Here is an 11,993-nt window from a genome sequence, read left to right on the forward strand (position 1 = left end):
TGGATAAGCACTATGCTATATTGCTATGAGATAGCATGCTAACCTTTTGTTACTATACTGCCAAACACAACTATTTTGTACAATGTTTTATCAAAAATGATTTCAAGTGTTTTGAACACAACAATATTTCCAATTAACAAAATATGTGAAATTGTTTGTATGATGATACAATATTCACTTTCTTCTCTTGCTTTGCTCCTTTTACTGCTGTAAAATGGAGAAATAAACGTGTTAGTTTGTTTTGTGGAGTCCAAGTAATGTAACAGGATATTTGGATTTTAGCATGCTTTTAATATTTGTATAAAATGTGTTTGTTTCCTTTTTATGCCTTGGTTGCGGAAGTACAACAAATGTTGAATAAGTGTGTACGAATATAGTGAACTATCATATCATTATGCTAATGGTGTTGCTATTGCTTTGGCTAAGCAAAATGCAAAGTAAAAATGGTACCATAGTTTGAAGGTTATTTCTGTCAACAAAAATTTCACAGAAAGCATTATGTTTTTACAATTAATATCAAATTTCATTTCAGTGAATGTCAAAAGAAAAGTGCCATGAAGGAAATTGGTTCACATTTTTTTTTAAAATAAATAATTGGTGCATGTAAGAACATAAATTCCTATTTGGCCTATTTTCATTTTAAGAAAAGCATAAGAGTGAAGAAAGGGAAAGAAACCAGAGAGTTGTATTTTAAACAAAATGAATATAAGCAAGCATACCTTGTAGTTTGCTGTACTTGATCAGATATCAAGTGGCTTTCTGGTGGTCTATTAAATAGATAAACTTTCTGATTGCCCCCCTGTTGGAAAGAGAATTGTCACGGAGGAAGTTGGTTGATGTTCTTTCTTTTCCATGTATCAAAGAAAAGAGTGTATGCCATTTCCTATTTCGAATTCAAAAAGTCTTCAGTTAGTCATGAAAGATATGTCTAATCTGGTTTAACATAGACTTGCCCAGTATAGACTTGTTACACATAAACCCCTATGTGGGCTATATTTTGTTAATGATGTCAGAAATGAGCATAATACCAGATTGAATGTATAATTACCATAATACAGCTTTTTTTTATAATTTTGTTAATGATGTCAGAATTCCTTTTCTCTATCAACTATGTAGGGCTTAAGGTCAGTATATCAATGAAATCTTCTTCAATTTAGAATTTTCATATGAGAAAGTTGTTTTTATCTAGTTTTGAATGAGATTTAGTGAGAAAAATGATAAGAGCATCAAGTGAAAAGGAGAGAATAAAAACAGAAATAAACATGGCATTAATAGGAAGCTTTTATATCAATATCAGCAATGTTACCGCTTACCACCGTGACTATTATTTCGACTAGCTTAACAAATAGACCGGTTTATACGGTTCTACATCAATATCAGCTTAACAACTGAACTAATTTCTAAGAGATGGAGAGAGAGAGAGATCAGTTCCTGCCAACATTTTCAAAGAGAGAGAGGATACCTACTGTGGAGGAGATGAGTGAAGGGAGCTCGGAGGCGGCGGTGGAGCGGAGGCAGAGGATGGGACCACCGGAGAGGAGGAAGAGAGAACGCGAAGAGAGGAGAGCATGGCCTTTGGACAGATCGGTGGAGGAAAGGGGTTGTGATTTGGTCCGATTTGGGAAAGAGAGTTCGGGATTGAAGGACAGGAGACAAGATTCGAGAGCTGCTCCAAGCGGAGGAAGAAGACACTATTTATTTTACTGTAGCACGCCATCAACTATTAAGTATATAGAATAGATTTCCTTTCCATTTACAGAAAAAGATCTCAAAAGATGGCGATATCTCGAAAACAGAATATTTGTTATAAATGATGTGGATTCGATTTAATTTGATCTGGCGTGTAGAGCAAGCCACCACCATCAGCTCACTTTTATTTCACTAACAAACGGAATTCAGTAAAAATGTGTATCGTTTGTAAAATAAAATTTATAAATGTAAGCTCACGTGCCAGCCATGTATCCGAAATTTTTATTAATATCATTTAATAAAAAAAACATCTCTGAAATTGAGGAATTCCAAAAATATTCAGACTGCCAATTCAATCTGCGGCACTATTCTTAGAGAGCACAGATTGAATTAGAGGTCTCCAAAAACCCTAAATATCATTATATTACAATATATTTTTGAATTTTTAGAGGGGCCTCCAATTAAATTTGCAGCCCTGTCCGAATGGGACCGCAGATTGAATTGGTGGCCCGGGTATTTTTATAATTCTCCAAAAAATGTGGTTTTTTGGTTAATTTGTTTTTTTGGAATATGGTATAACTAAAAATTTCGGTGCATAATTGCTTTAAGAAAAATATAATAATCGTCTTAAATTCATCTTTTTCATATCATATACATACCATAAAAGCTTCAGACGGTCATTATTATGGCATCATATATATATATTTTTCATAATCACATTGTGTAGTTTCTATTATCATTCTTACTCTAATATTTTTTTTACCACGATCACCTCAGGCACATTCTTCTTTTTTTTTTAAATATCAAAATAAAAGACACCCTCACAAAGATTTTCATTCATTTTCAAAGTTCAATTAACGACGTAGAAAATATAAATAATAGTAAATTAGCAAGAGAATATGATAATTAAGTTTAGTGGATTGTTAGTATATATATATATATCACCTGAGCACATATCCTGTTTATAAGTGGATCATTGAATACTCTTTTTGTCTAATTAGTAAAATATTAATGAATATTTTATGTTGATAGGAGCCTTAATATTTCTATTATTGGTAATTGCTACAAAGATTCTGAACGTACTGATGTGATTATTTGCAATAGAAAAATAAAAGTACTGATAGCACACAGACAGGTGCGCCATTAAATATTATTAAGCTCAAAAATTGGTTGGATTTATTTCACACGGCAAACTCAAACTATTGAAACTAATCTATTTGGTGAATGATGTGTTTATATGTAAAATTTATAATTATACTTTTGAACTAATTTAGTATAAAATCAAGTAATAAATAAATATATCAAATTTAACTTATAAATTTTCTTCTTTATACCGCTTGATTTTATACTAAATTAATTCGAAAATTAAAAATTTTCATGTAAGTATGTCATTTATAAAGTAGATCGGTGAGTAAAATTTAACTTGTTGACAAAAAAAATAAAAACTGAAACACCAAATTGTAAAATGCATGTATTATTGAATGTCCTTCAAACAATGAGTGGAGTGGTCTGATGGTATTGGTCTAATGTTCGATCTGAACAGTTTGATTTGCATTAAGATTTATCGGATTGATTTTGAACTACAAATCTATAATGCAGAAATCAATTAATTTCAGTAGTAATGCTCTTACATGTTAAATCTATAAATTTTTGAATTAATCTATTTATTTATTTTTCATTATTCTTTGACTGCTTGACTTATACTTTATGTAAAAATTAATCACTATTTTTTAATGATCCATAATATTCTAAGAACATTGATTTTGTATCTATCTTAAAAAATAGCAAAACAATTTTAAAAAATATAAAATTTTTTATCCGAGCACATTTTAATATGGAAATCGTGTTGAATTGTTCGGATCGATTGTTTTAACTTTGAAAATAGAGATAATAATGTTGGAGTATGATGGAACACAAAACCAACGAGGCATTTTAATCCTATTCTTTTATCTAATGTTAAAACTAAATTGTTTGATATGTGCTAAGATTTGTGTGGGAGATTTTTTTTTTCTTTTGATAAATGTAACACCCGAAAATATTTAAATTTTCTAATACTTGTTTTGGACTTGTTTGTAATATTTGATAAAGTCAAGGTTTAAAATTAAAAAAAAAATGAAAAGGGCCAACGTGGCACCCATGCCACGCGGCTTGTTTTGGCTATCCACGTAACCCTTATAAAAGGCCTCCTTTTCTCGCTTTTGTAAAGAAAAAAAGAAAAAAAATAAATAAAATCGAAAAATAAAGGTAAATGGAAACAGAGAATGGAAGAGAGAAAAAAAAAATGAAGGAAATATTGTGATAAATATGTGGATATTTGATTTTATATTCGATTGAAATTCTGATTATGTTGCGTTGAATCCGAATAGCTATTGTATCTTGAATTGGATTTTTGAACTGATCGCTAACAAGTAATCAAACTTCTTTATAATGTGTTTTCGATTTGTATGGTTGATTGGGTACTGAATTGGGAAATAACTGGAATATGGGATCTAGATACTGAAATTGTTTTTAATGGATTGGAATACTGGGAATCGCATGTTTAAGGGATTCCAACTAGAATGAAAATGTTTTTATTTAAAATCTAGACCCAGTTGATATTACCGGTTAAATATGCATACGTAATTTGATATTTAATTGTATGGATTAATCCAATCCTACTGAAATGGTTGTTTACTTTTATTAAGCCAATTATAAAGAAGCTGCATCGTTAAATAACTGGTTACTCGGCTTTGTTGCTGACTCCGTATTGTTTCTATTTCTTTCTGTTGCGACGTAGGTTGACAGGACGGCGGATGGATGCGAGAATGCCATTCTGTCATGTCGCGTGCCCGGTCTGGCCGCCGGGGTGTGACAATAAATATATTCAACCTCGTACAATCTGAGCCGTCAATGTGAATTTTGACGATGATCAGATGTTTAAGTCCGATTTGGATAACGCTTGATTCAAAGTCCTTTAAACAAAGGGGAAATTAGTTCCATATAACTCCAAAATGGTGAATTTAGAAAAATACCACTCAAAAATTTCTCTTTTGCTAAATATCACTCCAAATCACATTATTAAGAAAATTGCCACAAATACCATATTAATGTTTAATTTTAAATAAATAATTTACAGTATAAGTGAACTGACCGAAATAGCCTTGATCTTCAAAATTTCCATCTGTCTCCTTCCCAACAAAATATATAATATATTTATATAAATAAAAAAATTCTGCAGGGCTGCAGCTCTCTTGAATTCCATATCTCCGGAGGTAACAAAATATTTCTGTTTACATCCGAATCATCTGATTAAAATCTAGATCGTTTGCTATAATTCTAGATTATGATGGGTATATATATAAATTTCTCTTTCTTTTTTTTATGGGCTTTCAGAGAATAAAGCTTGTTGAGACGACTGGGAGACAAAGAGATGAAGAGAGGAGATGAATTTCTGATCGGACCAATTAAGGAAAGGAAAGAGTTAGGGATTGAGGGTATTTTTGGAATATACGAAAATACTCAACATATTATGTTTATTTTTAATTACAAATGTATAATAATATGGTATTTGTGGCAATTTTCTTAATAAATGTGATTTGAAGTGGTATATAGCAAAAGAGAAATTTTGGGGTGGCATTTTTCTAAATTCATCATTTTGAGATGGCATGGAACTTATTTTCCCTTAAACAAAATATATACATGCAATGAAAACTCAAATTTAGGTATTATTTAATACGCATAGCCAGAATTTTTATCATGGTTAAGCAAAAAAAAATATTGATGCAACTAGCGGGTTTCAGACAATCATAATTTAAGTTTAAAAATAGACAAAATTTTCTTTAGAGTTAATCAACAATTCGATTATATATAAAACTGCCTAATCTGATTGATTGTGGCTCCGCCATTGATTTATCCCATTAAAGTTTCCTAAATTGCGTAAATTTTCTAAAAAATAGTACTACAAGCATAAGCACTACTTCGTAACACTTATTTAATATTTCTCTTGTAATTGCCTTTACAGATACCCCCAATATAAAAAATAAAAAAAAAGCGTAAGTCAATTTGGGTTCAATTTTTTTTTTTTTGTTTAGTTATTCACAGGAAAAAAATGTTAAATGTAAATTGTTGGAACTTTTAAATCACTTTTGCATGGAAAATACGATTTTTGAATTGGCTTTGTGTTGGCATATATCAAATTCATTCCAGTGTCTATGAAGACTGTAGAGATTCATGCCAAGTAAAAATAACAGTCTGGATTTAACACTTGCACCTCATGTACCTGAGGTGATACCGATTCGTACGGTACACCTTTTTTTTTAATCTTTTTAGGTGAGATTTATATTTTGGTTTGTTTTGTTCTATATTTTCGTGTGAGAAGGGCAGTACCGAATCTTTTTTTTTTTTTTGTAAAAACAAAAAATCAATTTTTTTCTATAATTTTTTTTATTTAATTATGAAAGATGAACAAAAATTGTGATGAGTTGGGCAGTAGAAGGAGAAAGGTCTTTCTGAGATGGTGGGTCCCACCTTAGGCAAGCAAATTTAACCTTTTATTTTATTTTATTTCCTTTTTCTTCTTTCTTCCGGTAATTCGATTTGATGTCTGATTTGATTTCGTTGAATAAGATTTATGCTTTTAATTTAATACACAATTCGCAATGCAACCAATAAACACTGTTTTAAAATTTTAATGAACGACCATAGTAGAGAGGGTTCATCAACTATTGTCAGATATAAAAGTTAACCAAATTTTTAGCAACTTTAATTTCAAAATTTATTGAATTGTTTTCAAACAAGGATCTGAATCTGCTGAAATCTGGGACCAGTGAACGACCTTGTATTTTTTATTTTTTGAAATCATATATAATTTTCTATATAATACTATAAAATTGATCAGTACAAAAATTTTATATGATTAATTTACATTTAAATTTGACCCTCATTCTTTGGACATCTGACTCGGCCCTAATATAAATACATAACTCGATAAAACCTATTTAAATTGATCGTTTAAAATCATTTTAATAGATTTGAAACTAAATTCCTCAAGAATTCTTTATGATTTCAAAAATATCTTAGATCTACTCGTTTGTAATTCTGACGCATGCTACATGCACAATTTAAATTGGAATTTAACAGGGAGAGAGCCCAACAGCTTTCATGGATGCATAATTGGTTGACGACGTGGGGATAGCAAAAGCAAATAGGTAAAATGAACTACATGCATGTATTTAATATTTGAGGAGGGATCTACTTGTAATGTTTTTGGTGACGTCATATTATACTTTGTATTTTTTAAGTTTTCAAAGTTCGAACAGTCGATGCAAATCATTCAACATGATAGATATATTAAAATATGTTTGCAGATCAAATTTTACATTTTTTTTTTTCTATTTATTAAGTATTTCATAAAATCGTTGTTTTCAGACCATTGAATTTTTGTACCCATCTTAATAAATAGTAAAAATAAATAAATAAAATGTAAAATTTGATCTGCAAGCACATTTTAATATATCTATCATGTTGAACAGTTTGGATTGACTGTTTGGACTTTGAAAATATAGGGTATAATCCGCTGTCACTAAAAAACGGTGTAAGTGGATCCCTCCTCTTAATATTTATAAAATTAATTATTACTTAAATTAGAAAATAAAATTGTAAATGTGTTTATTATTTGTAAAATAATTTTGAGCGAATTTGAAAATATTAGGTTTCTATCAAACAATTTAAGTTTTTTTTAGAGTAGAGGATTAATTAAATTTCAAATTGATTCGATCTGATACACATCCTCCATCCGAATAATTAAAAACATGTCAACTATTTTTAATTTTAATTTAAATAATATTATTTATTGAATAAATAAAACCATTTCAAAAGTTGAACAAGAAACAACATTATGCTATCCGTTTGTCACATGCCAGCTATGTATCCGTTTGTCACATGTTCAGCCCACATTTATAAATTTCGTTGAGATTTTTTTTTTTTTAATTTCAGTAAGGATTTTCACAAATAATGTATTAAATCGGATAAAATTTTACTGTTAATGACATGCACTGAAAATGCTTATATATAGATCAAATGGATCTACTAAATTATTGATTTTATGCGAATAACGAAGTTGTAAATTTTTTTATTATTAATAATTGTCATCAAATATACTTGCAAATATATTTTAATAGATAACGTCTACAAAGGATTTTCCAAACTATTATTAAATCTCTAGCAAACACTTTCTGATATATACTTGTCCATAAAGCAAACTTCTGATTTCAATTCATTATTAAAAAAAAACACAACATCTAGAAATATAGTTAATATAGACTAGAGCTTTTAATTTGAAACATTTCATTACGCGCGAAGAGGACTCCGTAATTTATCATTACAATTTTGCACTATTTATGGAGACTAGAGTTAGTGTAACTTTTCTCTATACAAATTATTAGATTTAGAATTTTTTTAGAAGAAAAAACTCAAATTATTTTTTGTTCTTCTTGAACAAAAAATTAGTACATAACAAAAATTAGACTTACTAAGTATCAGTAATATGGACACTTATACAATAGGAACATATTTAAAGACTATATATGGCGAGGCCTCAGTGAAAATTATCTTTAAAATAAAATAGTAAATAAAAACACAATTCAATCAATACCCATGTTTCGTTATTATACTTTTTTTTTTTATACCAAGAGAATAATATAATATATAATATAGGGCTGAAATCGGCCTAATTTTTATTTAATTACTTAATTAAAAAAACATAATAATAATAATAATAAATTAAATGAGCAAGTTTAAGACATATTATTTAACGTTCGGATACGGATATAGATACATATAGATATGGATACTTTTAAATGCCAATTCAGATAATTTAATTTTTCACATTTGCGAATATCCGCAAAGCTATTAGTAGAAATTAATGTGTAGTCGCTACCCTCCGACGATTCGTTTTGTTTTATTCCTTCTCTTACGCTACCCTCTGATGATTCATGATTCTACTGCACAAGGCATTAATTAATTGTATTCACTGTGTCCTCCTTAATTACACCATGTACATCAAAATCCCAAACACCTAAAGCCTGACACTTAGAACCCACAATTCTCCGATTTTTTTTATTTATATCCAAAAAATAAATAAAATTTAAAAAAAATATCTAAATCCCGACTGAAATTCGAAAACTATCCAAACCAGTTATCCAATAACCGGAAATATCCATTCTTTCCGGTCCTCCAATTCCCGGAATTTGAGAATTAGACCTGTTAATGATTAACCAGAAAGAGGGGAATTTCCGGTTGTTGGTTAACCGGTTTATGTGTCCGGTTAATGGTGCACTGGATTTGTGGATTTTGCATTTTTTTTTAAACAAAAAAATGTGTACGCATATTGCATAATGAAACTTTCAATTTTATCAATTAGTGTTTTTTTTAGATAGCTGAATGTGTACGCATGGATGTATAATGAATTAAAACTTTTTTATCTTAAATTTATTTTATTTTAGATGACGCTTAGACGACGAATGAAAACCGCAGAAAGCAAAGTAGCAAAGTGGAATTTTAAGAGGAACGATAAGAAGAAAGAGTTTGAAGATTGTACGTACAACATTCTCAAACTAGCTTTTTTAATTTATATCCACACAAGTTCAAGCAAATCAACGAAACCTTAATTAAATATTGATGAGAAAAAATATTACCAACTGTATAAAGACTACAGTTTAGATTATTATGCACAAATAAATTGGTCCCCGCAATAATTAATTCATTTATATTTACCTTTTTGCAGGTGATCTTTTTAGAACTGTTGCGGTTAAATAGTGCTATGATTTTTATGCAATTTCATCAATCTTCCATTCAGGAGGAAAAAAAAAATTCTGCATAGTTTGTTAATACGGACACAGTTCTTTTTGAGGGTCTTGTGAACATAAACATTTATTAAACAAAAAAAAAACTAAGTGGAGAACTCTACTTCATCCATCTATAGCAGTGTTGTAAATAACGGTATGCGGTCATCGGACGGACAGATTACCGCCAAGCGATTAATCGAGAATAATCAAGAATACTCGGCCATAATAAAAAATAATCAGTTGATTAGCCAAAAAAATTCACGACGGTTTGATCACCGCCAACAACTAATCAGTCTATTAATCAGCCTAAACAGACGTTCTTTACAACACTGAACCATAAAATACTAATTTTATTATTTATTATTAATAAACCAAAGCTAAAATTTAAAAAGATAAAAATACTAATTTTGTTATTTATTATTAATAAACCAAAAAAAAAATTTAAAAAGAAACTAAGTTTTCAAAACTATCCGTCAACCTTTTATCTATCCAGATTCAACAATTAAATCATCTATATATTATCAAATCGGTCAATCTATGTCATTTATTACCTGTGGTAACGGTGACAGTCACGCCTCTGCTAACTCCTAAAAAAAAAAAAAAACGGTGACAGTCACAGTGAAAGAAATTTGCAGCTCTTAGAAGGCTTGACGGTCAATCTAAATGTTTTAAATGTCATTTATTACCTTTTAAAAGGCTTTATTATAAATATGTGGTGAAATTGCAGCCCTCATTAATTTGCAGTTTTTGTTGGCAATCATTCTGTTTTTTCTTTGATTTTACTAATACTTTTTTAAGAATTTTTGTGGCAACAACTCTGTTTTCAGACATAAAGAGATTAACCTAAATATTATTGACATTTTTTAAACAATGGTTTTCGACATATCTAAAGATATAACAAACGAATTCTAAAAAATACAAAATTTATTTATCTCCAAATTATATATTTATATAAGGAGGTCGTGTTGAGTAGCTTGGATCAACATTTTGTATTTTATAATAAAAAAAATATAGATGTAAAGTACGGACAGCTTCATACTAGTAGAAAATATTGTTATATATTTTTTTTCTTAAACAATTGTTTGAATTTGTATTTAGTCCTTGATAGCGGAAAATATTGCAAACATAATGAAAATTTAGAAAACAAAAAATTATATTGATAAAATAGTAATGATACAAGAATATTTGTTGAGGCCAATCAACTGAAAGATGACTCACTCAATTTTAAAAAAAACTCGCTCACTCAACAGAGATCTAATGAGAACTCACTCACCTTAAATTTAGCACCACACTAAGACAAAAAGAAAAAATGACTCTAGTTTGTCTCTTCTCTAATTACCAAAGAATTTATTTATAATAAAAAACTAGCAATTATAGAAGTTTGCAAACATGACAATAAATCCGACAAGATTTAAATGGATTTCACTAATTACTATGCATGATATCCTCTTTAATTGATGTTTTATTATTGTTATTCAAATTATTTAATTATATTTCTCACTTGTGATTTTGTATTCAAATTATTTTACAGCCGGCAGTTCATTTACCACAACAATTATAGTTCTATAATTCTCACACAGACAACGACAGTGAAAAAAAGAAAGCAAGCATGAATAATGGAACTGTGAACTACAAGGCCGAGAATGACAATTATAAGGCGAAATTCACAATCGGTGTTTATTTTGATTTTACATTTGCACAAAATCTGATATATTTACATTTTCAAATTTAATTAGTGAAAAAATATTTACGAAGCAGGCAAGCTCACCATATTTATCTTATATATTGATTTATTTTACAAGCATTGGTTCATCACAAAGATCCAATAATAAAGATCATTGCACCTATTTTTGTAGATGAAGAAAGATAATGTCATGCGCTATAAAATAGTTATTAGTTCAAATAGGTATGACAAAGGTATTAGTTTATGTCGGATCAGTTTAGAATCAATTTTGATTTTCCTTTCGTTTTTTTTAATTTTTTAATTTTATTTTTAATCAATTTAGGATCAATTTAGTAATTAACTTATCAAAGGTTTCATTGATTTAGTTTTCTCTAATATCAAGATTCAACAATTGAACTTACCAAAGGTTTCATTGATTTATTAATTTACCAAAGGGTTCATTGTATTATTTTTATTCATGCTAGCAATTAATATACAAATAATTGTCTGATTTGGAAGCAATCTCAACTCAACTGAGGGAAATTCAAAATCGTCGGTATATATAAAAGACGAAGTAGAGCCTTGAACACCTCAGCTTTCATGTCATGGATCTTCATGACATATAACAATAAAAGACACAAGCGAGAGTCTTTGGAGGTCATAACATAGATTACTTATTGATTGCGCTGCATGTATATATGCCTGTATGGAGATTAGTTTGACTTTCTCAAACAGCGGAATATGTTATATGATGCAGACAGAAATTTGCTCAAATAGCTAATTATGAGGTTCCTACATAATTCAAGTTCCTGCTCATC

This window comes from Carex rostrata, chromosome 21 (assembly GCF_964058835.1).
Source record: "Carex rostrata chromosome 21, lpCarRost1.2, whole genome shotgun sequence".
In the NCBI taxonomy this organism is placed as follows: Eukaryota; Viridiplantae; Streptophyta; class Magnoliopsida; order Poales; family Cyperaceae; genus Carex; species Carex rostrata.